Below are 19767 nucleotides of genomic sequence, written 5' to 3' on the forward strand. Positions count from 1 at the left end.
AGCTGATTCCTACCCTTGCTGGAAAAGGAGAAAAAAGAATATTTAGAACAGAGCAGTTTACTCAGATGAATGAGTCAGTCAGGATGACCACTTCCTTGGAAAAATGCTGTTCTTGTTCTTGACAAATTCAGAAGGTAATCTTCCTTTTACTGAAAAAATGCCAATATAAACTCTGTTTAGAAGACAAGGACTGTTTTTTAACTTACAGGAGCTTACTAAATAGTTTATATAATAGATTTTGTTTTGCATCTAAATCTATCTGCTCATAGTTGGATATATCCAAGAAGTTTGTATTGTTAGGATCGTATGTATTATATTTATGGAAATGTCTTTCAGCCTGAAGGATCCCAGTGCACTTATGAATACTTCAATTCATTACTGGAACGAATTCTTTTCCCAATAAATCAGGAGGTAAGTCTAACAGAAGTCAAAGTTCAGAATTATTATAGACAAGAAAAGAATGTGTTTTTTCTTTCTTTCCTTTTTTTTTTTTTTTTTTTTTCTTTCCTCTTAGAAATGCAATTGTGTTATTATATTTGTTAAAAAACATTTTGATGTGCTCTCCTTTATGGGACCAATGTGTCTATATATATTTGAAATGAACCAATTTTATTCATGGCTCTATACTGATTATAAGGAAAGACTCTGTGGGAGAGGGAAACTGCAGTTCTGAAAGGCAGTCACAAGCCTTCTAGAAGTTGCACTCTTGCTAAACTAGTAATTAGTAGGTAATTTCATGTGTTACTGAGTGAGGCTGGTAAGGTGTGGGTTATGAGGGAGATATAATGATGACTTCTGGGCTTCTAACTCATATTTCTTTCTGTTCTTTTGCTTTTTATGGAGGTTATAACTGAAGCTAATTTTCTATGGGTGTTGTAATATCCAAATAGAGCACATGACTGAGAAATGCTGTAAGTTTAAAGTAGGTGCATCTATAAAGAGACTAGAGGAAAGAGACTACAAATGTGTTAACATCTTGGGAGAGGAGGGCTCCAAAACCTGGACAGCTGGAAATATGAAGATAGAGGTGTTGAGGGGTATTACAAGAAGGCTGAGGAAACCCTAGGAAAGATGGGGACGTATGATGCTGTTTAGGCTGCAGCATATTTCAGAGGTAAGACAGATATGGGAGAATGTGTTTGACTATCTAACTACTTTTAAAGGAGGTCTCATTCTGCAAGAGGAGGAAGACTAGGATACTTCTTGAAGTACACCAACCCAGGAGAGGAGAGGGGAGGAGAAGAGAGCCTTCCTGCTGCAGGAAGGAAGAAGGTTAAAGATGCCAAAGCAGCACACTGGAACAGGTCTTGATGTCTCAAGTGCAGAGTCTCATACATTCTGTGTGTCTTAATCAGACTGTGCCAGGAACATATTGCCTTATAAAATATCATAGTTTCTGTGACATGTAGGTTCAGTATTCTAGGACTGTATTTTTGAGAATTAAATCAATAAGACTCTTAGGTGAGACAAACTTGTGTATTTACCTTGATTATCACAAAAAGAGTTTTCTGTCCTTCTTGTCATATAGAAAATACTTGAGTCTTGTGGAATTTCCAAGGATAAAATACAGATCATTCCAGAATGAGCAGAAACTGCTGAAAACATCAGTTTTGAAAACATTGTTCTCCTTTTAAAACATTTAGAAACAATTAAAATGATTAATAGGTTTTAAAAATAAATTTCCTATGGCTTTCAGATATTCCTTCCCCTTTGGCCCATGTTATAAATTACCATTGTCGTATGAACACAATCTTTATTCCTTTGAATGAATGTATAGAACTTTGTTCTACTCACAGCCTTTAGTATTTTACAGATATTGTTTTGGAAATGGTTTATCATTTTTCAAAAAGAAAATTCTGCCTCCAGGGTGTTTAATATAACCTTATTAATCATTAAATGTGTAAAAGGTCTTATTAAAATATTGGTGTTGCTTGAAACAGTATAAGCTCCTATTAGAATATCTAACTAGCTTGAGGCAAGCAAGCCAGAAATATCCTCTGTAATTCTTAGTAACTTCCAATACCCCCAGCCTGCACTATTTTTTTTTTTTTTTTTCTCTTGGGATGAAAAGGAAATCCATTTCAGACTGATACCTGTGCACCACTTCTCCTGTTCCTGCTAAGCCTATTCTTGCCTGATTTCAGTCCTCAGGAACCTTCATTCTGAGTACAGTAATGAGCCTGACAAGCAGAGAGGAACTTGAACCAAAATTCTCAACGCAAAGGATCTCAATTTTAAGGATGTTTTACTGGACCAGGCTCTTGAAGTTCAGGCCTTTGGATACTGGTTAAATTTCTTTATTAGCAGCATGCAATACTCAAGGTAGGAGTAACTGAATTACTTAAGAGTAATTTAGCAAATAACTAAATGTTTGTATGGCTACCTTAATGATTGTCTGTCTTTCCAATTCATTAATAATTGGTAGGCTTTTCCTTGGGGTAATGAATATTTAAGTGATTGAGAATGTGAGAGGCTGCCCTTCATCATTTCACCATTCATACTGAGCATGTCCAAATGGAAGAGAAGGAAATTATATGTATAGGTGTGTCTAGCACAACCGAAATATTTTTTGAGGTCTTAAGAAATCTCAGAAAATGTTATTTGCTGTAGGACTTTCTAGATATGCTGGTGTCTTCTGAGGAAAAACAGGTATTTGTGCAGCCTGGAGCAACTATGTACATGCTCAAGGTTTGTCTGTAATCCAGACTGAATGACAACAATAAAATTGCCTTTCTATGAAAAGCACTCAATTTACAAAAAATAACATAATAAAACGTGTTTTTTCCCCTTGTAAAGGTGGAAAAGCAAGGGGGGAGTAGGACACATGGGACACATTTTATTATAGTGTGGAATGTTCCTGAAGATTATTAATCTGAGTATGTTCAGTGACAAAAAAAAAAAAGTCAAAAATAGAATTCAAATCTTTTGTTCTCAGTGAAAGATTAAAGAAGTAAGATCAAAGAAGATTAAAAACAAAACTCCAAAGCTTTTCATGAAATTTCAGTATTTAAAAGTAGACATTTAACACAGATTTTTTTTTTTTTTTTTTTTTTTTTGAAGAAACATTGCATCTGGCTTAAAATCATAATGAATGGTAGGAACAAACCTCTTGATTCATTAGGTACATAGTTCTTCTAAAAACTTGTCCTGTTCCTATGTTGCTGACATCAGTGAAAACATTGCCTTTTATGTCAACAGGCCAAGACTGAACTGGAAAGAGAAATAATTTATTTAGAAGATGATAATCTTCAAAACACTGAGCAGTTTCTCTTTGTTTGCTCAGGTACTGAGTACCTTTGATTCCCACTAGTTTATAGGGTTATGCTCAGCGTTATGAAAACTTGTTATATGGTTCCTCTATTTAGGAATCCTTGATACTATCATTTCTTGCTTAGTTTTGTATTTTTTTCCTGAAATACCTTTGTGATTTCTCTCACCTCCCTTCAAGCACTGGAAGCTTTTGCATAAAATGGGACCACAAAACTAGAAGATCCTCTGGAATTCTTTGAATTTAGACTTCATGAGTACAAAATGTCCAAGTGGGACAAAATGTTTTCTGAAGACATCCTGTTGCCCATGTTCTTTTGATCAGGGCTGAAAACACATCTACTTTTGCAGTGGTCTGTTTTGCGATGATCCTCATTCAGCTTTCCACTAATGGTAGTCTGGTTTTGGTTCTGCCAACATGGTTGCAGTCTCCCTGCTGTGCTGGCTGGGGACCCTCCTCTGTTTTCTAGCCTACACCTTGTCCTGTTCATTTCTGTATATTTGCTCATAATCCATAATTGCCCTTCACTTGAACAGGTATTCTCTTTATGTCCATCCCCATAGTAATGTATATTTCAGGTAGCACACCTATTTCTTCAGCTTTTTTTTTTTTTTCTGCTCATGTAAACCACAAAAAAAATATATATTTTTTTTCTTGTAAACAGGTCTGTACTCAGTACTCTGGATAAAGCCTCACCACTGCTAGGTACAGTGGTCTTAGTACTTCCATATCTTATCTAAAATTATCTGTTTAGAATAATTTTAAGGATCACGTTAACATTTTTATGACCACACTGCTTTAGTGATGTTGTTATCCTTAAAAGGAAACTGCTGGCTTTACTGAAACCTGTGATGAGGTATTTTTAACAGATTCGAAGTTTTATCCACTACCCTTACATTATTTCTCATGGTATAGTCCTTTAACAAACGATTACATGTTTTAACATTACTTACTATCCCTTGTCATACTTCTGACACTATCGCTCATGCATTCTTTAATTCAAAGACAATTTTTTCATTGGTGCCTTTTAATACTGCATTTTAATACTGTTAATACAATATTACACACACAAAAAAAACAAAACAGACCAAAAACAACCACTGTAAATAAAAATTAACAAAATAAACATAGAACACAGTAACCAAAGTCTTTGCTGCTGTTATCTTTTCAGCAGAGTCAGAAGCAAAGAGTGGGTCTTTGATAAAATTCAGAAAGTAGAAGCAGAGGAATATTTTTTACTAGAATTCAGAAAGAACTCAACAACTTATACAATCCTGAGACCTAAACACCAACTGAACTTGCTTTAAAATGCATAAATACTGCTTAGAGGAGGTGAAAAGTCAATTTTCAGAATGAGGAAAAATGTGAGAGACCATAACTAAGTAAATACATGGAAAGAAAGACCAGACACTAAAGGAATGGGCATAAAAATGTGGAGGTACGTCAAAAGAAACCATAATCAACAAACACAAAGAGAGACGTTGCTGGAAAAAACTTTGCAGTTCCACAAAATCTTAACAAGCCAAGCCACAAGTCTATAGTTGTAGCAGCTGTTCATTTCACAGCCATGGAAGACGTGACACTTGAAGATATGCCAACAAAGTCAAGGGTGAACGTATTTTATTTATTTATTTATTTAAGAGTAATACTTTGCTCATTATGAAATTGTACCAAAGGAGAAGTGACTTGCCTATTTAGACTGGGCTTAGTGGGCATACTGGCAATAAACTTAGCTCCTCCTACATAATACTATTTGATTAATGAAGTGAACCTCAGTGACACATCAGAATTGATTATTTCAGCTAATCTAACGTGCATACAGAATGATTATAAAAACGTGAATTTTTATGCTGTGTTCACAAAAACAGTGAAGAATTGTTCCTGTGTGCTTATTCAGGACTCCTTTTTTTTTTTTTTTTTTTTTTTTTTTTTTTTTCAGTAGGCCCCACCATGGCACAGGGCAGGAAAATGCTTGATTGAGTTTTCTCATCAGTTAGGGGCACATAGGATTTTAATTATTTCTTCACTTATTTTGTTTCTTCTCCTGGCTTCCAGTGGACAGAAAACAGTTAGCATATGTCCACAGCAGCCATTAAGATCAACCTTAAGGTCAGCTTCCAACCCACCATTGGCCTACTCTTTCCACCTTAGTATAGACCCTTGTACTGCAGCCTTTAGGTGTGCGCTAATAACAAACCCATAACAATCCTACATTGATCCATTCCTGGCTTCTGGTTCATCTATGTTCCAAACATATGGAACAAATATGTTCCAAGTACTGCAAAAAAAGAGTTAAGAAGATGGAGAAGACTGATTCTTAAAAGTTTAGCAATCCAATCCAAATGACCTCTAAAAGGCTGAAGGAAGCTTCATGCTAACGTATACATGAAGAATGTGGCTTTAACAAGTTGATGGTGACTGGTCACGATGAAACCTAAATGTCTGTGGAATCTTACCTTGAATTAACTTAGTCCAGAATTTGTACTTTTCAGTAGTGTTTGCAGTTATTGCAGATTTGTTGGATTAAACCCAATACGCATTTCAAAGTTACAGAATATAGAGTCAGTCTATATTCTCTTATTTCTATACTAAGAAGAAATAAAAATCATTGGTTTTCAGAATGCAATGGAGAGGATATTAACCTTCAAGTGATCACTATAATTTGAAAAGTAGTCTGAAATTGTGAAAATAAATTATACGGTACAAATGGATTCAAGTATATCAAATTCAGGTCTGCTGTTGAACAAAAGCAACATGCACAGGCTCTTTCATCAGCTGATTACTTAAAAAGGACATGCGCCGTGGCTGAAAATTAATAACATATTAAAGCTCTTGAAGTTGATGATACGAAGGAAACTAATTACTTCTGAAACAATACCAGACTATTTTCAGTTAGTGTTATCTCTTACTCGACTTCAAAAACTGAACCCAAAGCTGACCCAAAATATAATACCATCTTTGTAAAATCTCCAGTTTCTGTTGGTAGAAACAGTTAAGATTTTTGGGACTTAAGATACACGTACTCTCTTAATCTGAAGTATTTGCCACCAGAAATTGCTTTTTGAGAGTGGCATGGGTGTAGAAAGTGGCAAGAAGTCTGACTGATCTCCCTTTGGGTGTACAGGGCACTGCTTTGAGCGTCACCTTCCTCTCTTGCCAACCTGCCCTTTGAGAAAGTTGTCACCTCTGCAGAAGCACATGATTTTGCACTAAGTCTACAAAAGACTCTCTCCAATCATTCTTACAGTCCCCACAATGACAACTCCATTGGGTGGATGGTCAACCCAGCGGCAGCAGCATCTTCCAACTTGTTTAGTCATCTGCAAAACAATTATGTGCTGTTGCATCTAGGAGCAGAGGTTGTTTGGTTTGGAGAACCTGTACATGGATGCAATATGGAGTGGGGGTAGGATGGGGATTGCAGCAGGTATTAGGTAATGTGTTTAATTAGGTAATCTGTTTACGTCTGTTTTAGATCTCTAACCAGTCTTTATATTTCTGAGCTCCTGAAATTTTGAGTCAATCATTCTGGTTTTGATCAGGGTGAGCATTACTAGTTTCTTTATAGAGCACATATGGACCTGTCACTGGACTGTTTAGCTGACACATTTACAGTAATCGTTCGTCTGGCATGAAGCCATTAGCATATAAAACACTAGGTCTGCAAAGTTAACTTTAATAATGAGATATGAAAATGTTCAGCAGACTTCCCCCACCTTTTTGCAGAAAAGCAGTCTGTGGGCTATCATGTTTGCTCATCACAACAAATGAGCAGCAGGCATCAACAGCCACCCTATGATCTGTTGGGGAGGAATGTTTATCTCTTTACTGGTGGGGCAGCTATTTGGCTCTTTTTACTTTTTTAAATGGAGATTGGGACTGGCCAAACTTTACACCCACATAACTTTCATTTCTGTGTATTCCGCATGTGTCTGGTAATAACTAAAATACATTTGTGATCCTTGTTCCAAGGCTCCAGGTGGTACAAAATGTTTGGTCTTTTGCATAGTTTTAACATAAAGATATGGGGGTTGCCTTCCAGATACAGGCTCCTTGTGTTTCAGTTGAACTATAATTACTTAGCACAGCAAATAGATACTTGATGTTTCCATTTTTTTTTTTTTTTTTTTAATATGCTCAAGTAATCAGAAGCTATATGTGTAGAAAGAAGACAAGAAAGTATAGTACAAGTGTTTGAAACACATATTGAATGCAACTGAATTGTATTTATCTCAGGTATTGTTTTTTTTTTTTAAGCTTTCCAGTAGTAGCAATTTGTGTTTGAGGTTCAATAATGTAGGTAATTTAAAAAAGCTTTTACAACCACTTATTTTGGCAAGACTTTTGAGCAGAAATTGCTACTAACATTTCAGTGGCCTTAATTAACCCCTTATACAATGTAACAGTGAAAACTAACATGGGAAAAATGTTCATACAAGAATGTCTTATCATGGAAACCTTCAAATAAAATAAAAATCTCCTCTGATGACAGAGAAATGTCAAATCTTTCTTTACAAGCATTGGGAGCAAACTTCAAATTGCAAACTTATGCTCATTTCTACATACTCAAAAGGAATGCTTGCAAAATTGGAGAAAAATTAGGGACAGAAGCAAAAGTTTTTAGCCAAGTGTTTTTAGTTCTGAGACCTAGTTCAGGAAAAAGAAAAGTTATATCACTTTTGCAGCACTTTTTGGAACCACTTAATTAATGCATGATTGAAGGAGTAATCATTCAAATACAGTAAGTAGCTATTTCTGTATTAGCTATTCCTGCATTTCTTGCATGGTTTCATTAGCAGGGGAATTGCTGACATTTAAAATGTCCTTACTGCCATCAGAGTTAGCATAGGTAGAAATAAATGAAACCCTTTTACAGTTTAACTTGTTATTTCAGGTTCTCTGTAAATTCAGACAGACAGTAAGCTACATTTTTGAGGTTTTCTTTGTAAATATAGCAGCTATACACTAACTTGTAGAAAAACATCACTCTCCCTCCCTAAAATAAAAGAAAATGCAGCTGAGTCTCTGGAGAACATTTTAGAAACCTGGAGAGAGTTAAATTTGCACATTAGCAAAAAGTACAGTGAGAAGATTGTTTATTTCTGATAGTAGTTGCTTCTAGTGTCTGGACATTTTTACATTTTAAAGATAACCATGAAATTGTTCTGTAGGAGGATCTGGAGTACTGAAGTTTCATCATGTAACACTGAAATATGTAGGTAATTCAGTGCATGAAAGAAGTCTGACTAAATTAAGTCTGACAGGGCTATTTTGCTATTAAGGTGGAGATGAATAAAATGGGGCAAAGCAGTAGTGTGCTGTTTTTGAACTGGGATCTATAAAAAATGTCCAAAGAGGGATTATCTCTTTCAATACAGTACACAGATGAAATATAAGTCTATAGAGAATGTTATTTTGTATGTAGATGTATTTGGTATGAAATTTCATTTATTTATTTATTTATTTATTTTTATGAACCTGGTAAACTTTGGTAGATGCAGATGTATTCTCTTGAATAGAAGGCTGGTGAAGCTAAGAACAGACCTAGAAGATAGGAGCACAGATGTCTTGTATAATATATTTTTTTTCCCTGTATTATCAATTTAAGGAGGAAATTGTTGAAGGCATGCCTAGTGATTGGCAAAGTGTTACAGAAAAATATATTTAGAAGGAAAGATAAAGGTCACTCAGCGAAAGAAAAATCTAAGAAGGTCCAGCGGTATTTTCTGTTGACTTCAGTGAACAGTGACATTGAGAAACCTGTTAATCCTTGTCATAGATACTGAATATACAAGCCAAGTTGAGTCAAACTGCTCATATTAACCTTTAAAAAACGGTTCTATTGGAATAAAGTGTGCCTGGCTTTATCGTGTTAGCTAGAAAAATGTGTGTAGTAGTTCTAAACTATTTTATTTCATTACTCAAAGCTAATCTTACCATGTTGGATAGTACATATCAAATGATTTTTACAGATTATTTTATTATTGAGATGGCAGAAATGAAAATGAGATGTACGTTCATCTAAAACAGATAATTCTGGGAAAAAAATGAAATAACACATCTTTTAAATTAGCAATATTGAGATGTGGTCTCAAGCTTTTTGATGGTCAATTTGGCTAAAAAATTAAACCCACTACTTTTGTAATAGTAGAAAATTGCATCTTTGTTGGTGTGAGAATTCCAGAGGAATGAACGATCAGATAAGGCATCAGAGGAGTCTGCACATATTATGTGTTCAGAATTCACACTGGTTCAAAAAGGGGAGTCTGGGTATGCCTTAAAGAGAAAGGTTGGTCATAGGAGACAGTAGAGTCCCAAATACTGAGGTCATCAGCATTTGCTCAGACTTAGGTATCCCATGGATAAATGGGGAATATCTAAGACAAACCTGCAGGTAACTGTTTTGCCCAGGAAAATCTCAGGCAGGTGACAGATGAACAGAATTGAAATGGCTGATCACCTGCCCTTGCACAAGTCAGGACTACCTATTAACAACTCATAACAACAATGAAACATTGCATAATTTAGAAAGCCCAGAGCGGGGCTAGTAGCACTGCCCTAATGTGCACTGTATTATTGCTGAAACAGATCAGTTAGCTTGTATGGGTATCTCTGCATAACATTGTCTTTGGCCAGAAAAGTAACCTTTACTTAGAGGGTCAAAAAAGAGAAATAGCTCATTTAATAAATGCATTTTTTTCAAACAATACAACATTTTTTCTTTGACTTCCCCTGCTGCATGCCAAGAGGCTCCTTTCAGAGAGAAAGAAGAAAAGTACAGAAAGGAGACAAAATGTGAACACAGTAGGTCCCTGCAGCGTTTTGTGCAGTGCTCAAAGTACAAAGAAAACATAATGAAGAAACATGGTCTGACTGTCCAGCTTTTCATTCCAGCATTTAAAACAATAACCTGGGGCAAAAGATTAGCAAAGAAGGTCAGATGGAAAGTTACAGGGTGCAGGAAGGCTGGTAGTTTTAGAGGCATATTACTTTCACAAAACCAGCTGAACAAATGACTGCCTGCATGGAACTGAGCAGAAGACTGTAGAGACTTGAGCTGGGTGTCCCTGAGTGCAGCTGAAGTGGTGCTTGCTTTTCTGAGCCAACAAAATGCTCATTAGCTTGTCCATGTTTGCAAGAAGGGAACTGAGCTGGCACGATCACCACTGGAGGGGAAGAGAAAGGAGAGCAGGACTGTGGGGAGAACAGGGTCTTCTGAGACAGGATGTCAGTGTGAAGGGCCAAGGGTTTTGGGTCAGCATTATTTGCTCAGTCTCTGACTCCCTAAAGGTGACACATATTCCAGCCAAGCTGCAATTTGGCTAAGGCAGATAATACTCAAGTGAAAACTGAACTTGAATATTCCTATTATTCTTTGTTCTTTTTAGAAAAAAAAAATAAAATAATACTGTGACAAGATTCTAAAAGCTGACGGATTGGAGAAGCAAATTTTCTGACGCTGAAGAGAAATCCATCTGGCCAAATAAACTAAGGAGAGCTTGCCTATTCTTAGAAATTATTATCCTAATAATCATTGCTATGGACTTTAAAACAATGTATTATGTACTAAATACCAGCAGTGAGCTCAGTGGTGCCCTGAAAGGGAAGAATGCGCAGATCATATTGTGAGAGCTTCACAGCCTAAAACATCATAGCTGTAAGCGAGAAAGCAATAGGAAATTTGAAAGCTTTGCAGGTTCCACTCTCCGATACCGTTACTCCAACTCACAGCAGTGCTGCAGTCTGCAGAAATCAGGAAGAGCCCTTCTCTGCCTGTTTTCCTGTGGTGTGGGCACAAGAAATGACTGAAGGGATGGGGACCTCTGGTTCACCTGGCTACAGCTGTTGGCCCAGCCTGGTGCCAGCAGTGCACCAGGAGGGCAGCAGGCAGCATTCTGGGGGTACCAGCAGCTGCCTGGAGCTCGGTGCTCCCTCCCATCTCCCAGCCTTGTAGGATGCCTGCTTGCTTAGTGTGCTGGGAGCTGGGGAGCTGCAGCTGCCTGCACCTCTCACAGCTCGAGCTGCGCGAAAGCACCGTGGGGAACCCGGCCAGTTCTGCCGAGCGCCAGTGAGGCACTGGGAATTTTGCTGTCTAGAGGAAAAATGTTGTTATGTCTAACATTTAATGCAGTGCTGGCACCACGAGGCTGCAGGCAGATTTGTTTATTTGACAGGCTCTGCTAGCTTGACTTTCTAAGGGTAAAAACCTACATTCCTATCTGGAAAAGCTTCCTTAAGAATGGGTTGAGCAGTCGCATTGATCAGTGATCTCTCAAGGGGGCTGGCAAGGTGTTCCTGGCTGGGGTTTCATTTCCAAGCTGATACCAGGGTGTCATGGTCTAATGCAACCACAGGTTTTGTTTTGTTCTTGCAAAGTCTCCCAAAAGGACAGTCTTCTGCACGTCTGCAGTTGTGGATGGTTATTCTCTTCCATAATTATATTGATAAGGTATCAGCCATTGTGGAATCAAAAATGCCACTCGCCTCCACAAGTAGCTTTCATGTTATCTTTATATTACAAGAAAAACATTTCTTGTTTCTTCTTGTAATGTGATGCTGGTTATATTATAGCTTAAAGGGAAAAAGTGTTTGCAGATATTGTTGATGACTCAGATGGTTTATAAGACAGGCTGTTGTTTTAAGAGCAGCATGTGCTTGTTCAGTGGACACCCTCAGTGCCGTCAAACATTACTAACACTGACCAAAAAAGGTATTTCATCTTGAATTTGAGAAAGCATAAATATTTTAATCAAAGCAAAAATATAGCTGCAGTCACAAAAGGCCAGTGGAAAAACAACATGCACCATCATACCTAGAATCGAAGCTTTATAAAACACCTTTAATATAATAAATATCCAGCCTGTTTGTTGAAATGGACCTTATGTTCTATGTCTGTACTAAGGCCAGCAAGGAGAACTGTTGATCTTTGAGGTATTACCAAAACTTCTGAACAAGTAGAAGAAAGTTCATCCCAGGAAGGACTGCTCCTTCAAATCTCATCTTACTGATATTAAAAATAACTTACAGCATGAGCAGACAACGAGAAGGCAGAGCTGGAGCTCAGATCTGGGAATAAGCACCGGGGAAAGGAAAACAGAAAGGAAACCAGTAAAGAAACAGAAAATAAGGATGAAAGCTGAGCAAGGAGAAAGAGGGTCCAAGGCGAGAAATCAAAGCAACAAGCTCCAGAAACTCCTAAGTCTTTTTAAAAGACACTCTCCTGCTGTCCTGCTGGTGATTTTGGCAGTGACGAAGGGAGGCCTTAATGTTCCACTTGTCCCCAAGCTGCTCAGGGTCTCTTTGCAATATCCAAGTGTTTTCTGATCATTGATGTTGAAAGGTATGAACCATAAAAATTAATTTGTTCCAGGTCCATATTTACAGGAATTTTAATGAACTAGCAGTGAACCTTGTCTGTACATTGAGCTAACTGTAGCACTGAAGCCCAGTTTCCATGTAATAAAAGTGTGCAATACCATGTATTTTTAGATATGTGAAAATACTTTGCAAATAAATATGTACACAAAAATAAACACATGCAGACAAAATCCCATGGAAAACAAAATATGTTCTACGTAGTACATGCTTGATCTACACTAACTACACATACAGAATGTTCAGCTGTGTTTCTGCTTCTGAAGCTTAAATGAAAATAATAGTACTAAAGAATTTTAACTATCAGTCTCAGTTTCATATCCCTAAGTTTTCTGATATATTTAAAACTGTGACTGGAATCTCATGCTTCCTATGCTAAATTTAATTTGGAACACAAGCCAACGGAAATATAGTTAATTTAAGCCAAAGTTTGATTTTGCTATTTGCAAGCAATACAAAGTGGTTAAAGTCTTAGGTATTTATCCTCTGAGGTAGCATGTATTTGTCCCTATTATGTGATTGCCACCCTTCTCATTAACAGCAAAGGATTTCATTAGTTTGTTTAGGAATTTTAATACATTAACGCTTTCTAAATGAAACCTGCTGCTAGCGATGTATAACAGAAACTCAACAAAACAAAACAAATTTTGTGGCTTTTCATATCTGACACTACTGAAAGTTAGTCATCTCATGTGATTCACACAGAAAATACTGTGGGTGACGAGGTCTTCCTTAAAAAGAAAAATACCAATATGTTCTTGTGAAGATTTACTGCTCGCAGCTCTCATATGATTTTCTCTTTTCCTTTCTTTTCCAGAATGAAAGCACCAACTAGAAACTGCAACTAATATGTACTTCTTCACAGCACATAGTCTCTCAAATTTTCTGATCACTGTCATTGATCAGTCAACAGATTTATTGTGAATTTGTATCTCTTGCAGCTTTGTTTCTTAGGTGAGATATGCTGTGGTACAGCCATACAGATGGGTAGAAGCACATAGCTTTCAAGACAATTTAAACAACAAGATCCATCAGATCTTCCTGGGCAAGGTGACTATGAAAACATGCACGGTATTATTTATGTATGTATGTATGTATGTATGTATGTATGTATGTATGTATGTATGTATGTATTTATTTATTTATTTATTTATTTATTTTTGTAGGGGAATATTGACTTAGGATTTTTAGTATTTTACACAGGTTTAAATTAGAGATGCCTTTTTTGTTCTCCAAGGCACATTCAATTCAAAAGTAAAAATCTTTTATAATGCACTTACTGCATATACTGAAAATATACTTTTTTTTTTTCTCCCCAAAAGAAATGAACACATACATGAATGTAAAAGAGATACTAATCTAATAAGATGTGTAAAAGTGTTTATTTTGGATCTAGTTCAAGTCCCCATGAGTTTGATCCTTATTTAAATACAGAGAAAATTAAACCCATTTTTGAATAGATCTACAGAAGAGTACAGTGCTGAAACTCTTGAGAAATTTAAGCAGGACAATTGAATTATACCAGGCTGGAATTTGGACATTTGTTTAGACTAACATTTTTTGCTTATCAAGGGTACCTTTCACTTCCTTGTTCCTTTACTTCACAATTAACAGCTCGGGTTGGGATTTTGGCCTAGAAATTATACTTTCATTGACTTTAATGATGTGCAGTTCAGCACTTGGAGTTCATGGTACATATTTCATAATGCTGATAAGCTGATAGTGGAGGCATTTTTTAAATGCTACTGGCTATCTCACAGCAAATTTCCATTTAGAGAGAGTCACGCAATTCTGTTATCTGTTCTCATTTAATCTGTGGTCAAGGTAGAACTTACACAAAATTTAATGCATGCTCATGCACAGGTTTAGCAATAATAGGGTGGCAGTTGTGAAATATATCTAAAACTTCAGAAGATAAGGTCTCAGATGAAGATGAATTTGTTCCCTATAAAGTATGTATTCTTGATATGTTTTGTGCAGACATACTGAGTTTGTGCAGGCTCCAGTATTTGAATCAACAGCAGGAATGGAGACAGAGCCCAAAGTAGGAAGTGATGCTGTGGGGGCTCCTGTGCTTGCCTATATAGCCAGTGTTGACACTGGTGCCTTGAGTTAGTAAGTAAAGGCTGGAGTTTGTACAGAGGTACCACAATTCATTTAATTTCCTCAGTGTTTATTATAAAAGTTTGCAAGTTCAAGCTGAAGACAGCATGATCCTCTGTTATTGTTTTACAACAATAAACACTGCTAATAGTAAAGAGAGATATTTTACCAAGAGATTCCATGGAGTGTGACCCCATGCAATGCAATATTTCCTGAGAGGAGTGTCAACTTAGCAACCTGACTATTGCTATTATGATTATTTCCAAAAACAGAATACAGGTCAGATGAGTGAAAGTGAGAACTCTCCCATTTATTTAAAAGAGCTTTCCCATCTGGTTCCTTGTGATTTAAGGAACTACACCAGAAGCCACAGTTCTTCTCTCAATAAATTATGCCTATATTTAATCTTTTTTTTTTTTTTTTTTTTTTTTTCACACTATAATAAATATGAGTTATGCCAGTCACAGTCAGTAAAGTCAATTGCCTTTTGATGGGCAATGTCCTGGTTTAATACAGCACACTTACCACTCCAGTGGTAAAACACAAGGCATTATCCAGTGCTTCCAATAGAGAATGCAGTAGATATGGACAGAAAGGAGGGAAGACATTGGCTGTTTAATCTCTGCTTCTCTTTTGCACATCTTCATAGAATCATATGATTCTGTATTTCATAAAATCACATGAAGATGTGAAAAAGAGAAACAGAGATTAAACAACTTCTAGTTTATTAAATGCATTTCAGATGATTCTGTGATAGTGATGCAGATTCAATGGTAACTGGTCTTTATTTTAACTTATGCTTGGGGGTGAAAGTTGTTTTTTTTTTTTTTTTTTTTTAAACATTGTGTTATGTTTCATTCTGTCATTATATTAATATTTATAGTTCTTAATTTCTTTCTTTTCAGAGCTAGCAGAACTTTTCAGAGATTTCCCTCACCTGCTTGCCTCATACAGTTGCCTCCTTATGGATGGTCTGCTTTTCCTCTTTCATTTACAATATACTCTTTCAAAAGACCAAGGAAAAGAAGCTTTGAAAATCTTCTCTTGTCCTTCTCCTGCAAGTGATCATGTCCAAAAGCCTGACAGCAGAAGTCCAAAAATAATCACGTTGTTTACAGGGCTTCTTAGTAGGAGTTGCCAACTAATAACTAACTAGACAGAAAAATTAACAGGCAAAAGGACGTATTACCAGACACATAGCTAAAAAAGTTTAATTGGAAGTGGTGCAGGATGCTTTTTACTGAAATTTTGATTTATTTTTCTTGAAAGCATGACAACACTGTAACAAGCCGGTGTTCTACTTTCTAATAATAAAAATATCTCTGGGGTCAAAATCAGGATTAAGTGGCTATTCTTATTAACCAGCTTCTTTCAGCATAACAGGGTTGCCACAAATGACATCAAACTCGGTATAACCAGGAAAATTGTGGCAAGAAAAAAATAACCTCATTCTAAAATAACAGATATAACAACTTTGTCATTTAAATGTCAAAATATTTGAACCAAGGAAATGTAAATATTAACAAATTAAACCTGCCAAATCACAGTTTGTAAATGTTCCAAATAGGAAGATGGTGAGTTTCACCAAACAGCAGACTTAAGGCTCTCCTCTCCTCTCCTCTCCTCTCCTCTCCTCTCCTCTCCTCTCCTCTCCTCTCCTCTCCTCTCCTCTCCTCTCCTCTCCTCTCCTCTCCTCTCCTCTCCTCTCCTCTCCTCTCCTCTCCTCTCCTCTCCTCTCCTCTCCTCTCCTCTCCTCTCCTCTCCTCTCCTCTCCTCTCCTCTCCTCTCCTCTCCTCTCCTCTCCTCTCCTCTCCTCTCCTCTCCTTCTGCCCTGCCCGTGCTTGTACATTCTCTTACAGGCCAAGAAAATTGGTTATGCTTGCTCTTTCCAAAGACTCTGACATTCTCCCCTTTGAAACTTTTAAATATATTACTTGACCATAGTCAGTTATCTTTTCTTTGTACTACACCTTGTAGAACCATGACGAAAGGCCGAGTCTCAGAGTAGAGAATACAAAACAGATTTAAATACTTAGCATTTTATTTCAGGCATCTGCGTCATCCACTCTCATTTAAATATAGCCAAGAAATTCTTGAAATACCTTTAAAGTTTACATTTTTGGAGAAAGGCAAAATAAGAATTTTGAGAGAAGGAAGGAAGGGAGGAAGGGAGGGAGGGAAGGAGGGAAGGAAGAAGGAAGGAAGGAAAGAAGAAAAGAAAGAAGAAAGAAAGAAAGAAAGAAAGAAATCCATTTGCATGCCCCTTAAAAAGGTTCCTTCCCCTTCAGCACGACATTGAGCCACTAACCAGAATATGGCTGTGGACCTTAGCCATATTTCTGTTGTCATTAAAAAGTACTGATCTGGGCAGTAAAGCCAGAAACAAATTTTGTATATCAAAACATTCACAATTCTGTTACATATACCAGCTTTGCTGAAAACTTTTTTATGAATAGACACAGTAACACTTCTAAGAAATAGCTCCTTTCAGTGTGTATTTAGACACTTCACTAGTATTTTGTGGTGCTCTCTATTTTGCTGTGAATTTTATTTATTTATTTGTATTATCTAGTAGATATTTGTATTCAAGATATATAATTCTTGTAAAATTCTTAAAGTTAGAAGTGAATAGGTGTTGAGGACTATGAATGTTTCAGGCTTCCTGTTAACACTCATGATGTAATAACATGTGCCCTTGCAACACAGCTGTCATTCTGGTTTCACGGCTAAGCAGCATCACTCCGCCCTTAGGCAGAGCTACCACAGAACATGGGCGCTTGTGAGAGGGTGCAGTGTCTCATCTCTTAATACCTGACTGACTCCAGCTCTGGGTGCCAATACTTAAATGTTGTTCCTAAATCCATCACACTTTATAAAATAATCCGGAAAAATGGATTACGACCCATGCAAGTGGGAAGTGAGACTTGATGAACATCCTACTTCTTCTGAGCACCCACTGCATGACCCCAGTCAACAAAGAAGGTAACAATTTTCTTGTCTCATTCTTCCTGTCCTGGAAAGAAGGAACACAGAACCAGAGCCTTTCAGGAACACTTATCTGCCAAGAGTATAAATGAATTTATGTGGCATCACTTAACAGCTATTACCCAGAAGACTTTTAGAAGCCATTAATCATGACTGCAACACCAAGAACTGTGGAATGGAAAGAAAACTGATTTTGTTTTTTTCTTGTTTCCATTTGTTCTTTCTCTTGGTGCTGTTTCTTGACAGCACTGCAAAAGCAATGTAGTTTTGTCTGTGAAGCTCAGAAACATTGTATTATGTTCAACCTTCAACCAGGACACAGCCTGTAAAGATCAGAAACATCCAGCTTACTTCCTTGTCCAACAAAATATGCCAAAGACAGTGTACATCTTTAGAACAACTAGTGCAATGAGTCAATTTTATTTTAAACAGCTAAATGGAAAGGCTTCCTGCATTTGTCTTGGGAAACTATTTCCCACTTCAGCAAGAGTGTTTTCCTGATTTTAACTGTATTTTCCAATGGGTGAACAGAATTAAACCACTTAATGTTTGATCCAAGCCAAATATCTAGGCTCTTTCTGTAGCTGGTGGAATAACATTCATACCAACCTGTATCGGAGATCGATGAGATGAATAGCCTTTTACAAATGATTTTTAGTTTGTTTTGGTTACAGTGGGAGCTCACAGGAGTATACTGGTCTGGAAGCCACACTTGTAGAAATCTTGAGAGACAGAGAATCCGACCAGAGCAGAGCAGAGCAGAGCAGCGTAGTAGTTTCCTCCTGTAGTACCTGGTCACATGTGGCTCTGATGTACAGTAGTAGTAGATGTACATACTGAAATGTATGTAGAAATGAAACTATGCCAATGAGACTGTCAGATGACAGATCATCCACTTCTTTTCAGGCTGTAATAAAGGCATGCAGGACCCCAGGTGCTGAAAATCAAATTTCATAATACTAACAGCTTAGGAGCTGTTTTGTTGTAGCAAACTAATATTATTTTAGTGCCCATGATCTGAGGCAAGATTGCCATCTCTCAGCCCATCATGGTACATCTTGGAAAGACAGAAGATAACTATCTGTACTGTACATCACAGTGAGACAGACTTAAAGGTGTATTCCTCACTGTTAATCTTTTCAAATTAAAAATTGCTTTTAAATTCCTCTTTAGCCATTCTCTGATCCTCAGAGTGAGCCAGAAATCACTTCACAGTAGAAACAAATGTAGAAGAAAGGTAACCTTAAAAAATGATTGTATTTTTTTGTTTGTTTGTTTTGTTTTGTTTTTTTTTCAGCTTTATAATTTTTTTTTTGTTGTTGTTTCCTCCAAGATATGAGGAATGTCTAAGCAGCCATGTCATCCATGTCTGTCTCCCCTCCACTCCGAACATAGCTGATGATGGCTTGCAGCAAATATTTTTCATCTTTCCATCTGCAAAGGTATTAAAGGTCCCTGCAGGATGAAGGGAAGAACTACAAATTGGATTTACGTGGGACAACTACTGTACCTTCTGATGAACCTTGTTGAAAGGGATTTTCATAGATTTTTGCTCTTCAGCAGTTTGTGAGTCTTGTTATAAACTACTGGCCAGGGACTTTGTACCATAGGAGTATTAACAGCTTTCCAAACTTGCATATAAACACAAATAAGAAGTTTGTGTATATAGTATTGTACTAGAAAGCACTCTGCATGGAAACTAATGAACATTGAGATCAAGAAAAATAAAATGAAATTATTCCTTAGTGTAATTTAACTCAATGGCTCTTATATGGCTACATATAGTGGATAGAGTCTTGTTTTTCAGGTTCTTTGAAGATTCTACATGCAATAAGCTATGTGGGATGCAGCTTGCTATGGGTAAAATCCCTGTTGATGTTACTGGCCCAACAATCATATCTTAAGCATGGTATGTATGACTTTGCATCAGATGATCCTTAAAAACCCACATTGTTGCACCACTAGGATCCTGAAAACCCACTTTATAGTTTTCAAGTGTGGGCCCAAGTCTGTGATTGATCTCATTGTTTTCAGAC

At 36.9% G+C, this 19767-nt stretch overlaps 2 long non-coding RNA genes across 2 annotated transcripts; both read left to right on the top strand.

The window, feature by feature from the left end:
* Positions 1-935: 935 nt before the first annotated feature.
* LOC140002202 (uncharacterized) lies at positions 936-16433 on the top strand. Its single transcript, XR_011808390.1, has 3 exons — positions 936-1114; positions 13585-13693; positions 15652-16433. It is a non-coding gene; the product is annotated as an uncharacterized lncRNA (long non-coding RNA).
* Positions 16434-16512: 79 nt separating this feature from the next.
* On the top strand, positions 16513-19482 carry LOC140002203 (uncharacterized). Its single transcript, XR_011808391.1, has 2 exons — positions 16513-17728; positions 19065-19482. It is a non-coding gene; the product is annotated as an uncharacterized lncRNA (long non-coding RNA).
* The last annotated feature ends 285 nt before the right edge of the window (positions 19483-19767 follow it).

Source organism: Anas platyrhynchos, chromosome 3 (genome assembly GCF_047663525.1).
Source record: "Anas platyrhynchos isolate ZD024472 breed Pekin duck chromosome 3, IASCAAS_PekinDuck_T2T, whole genome shotgun sequence".
Taxonomy (NCBI): Eukaryota; Metazoa; Chordata; class Aves; order Anseriformes; family Anatidae; genus Anas; species Anas platyrhynchos.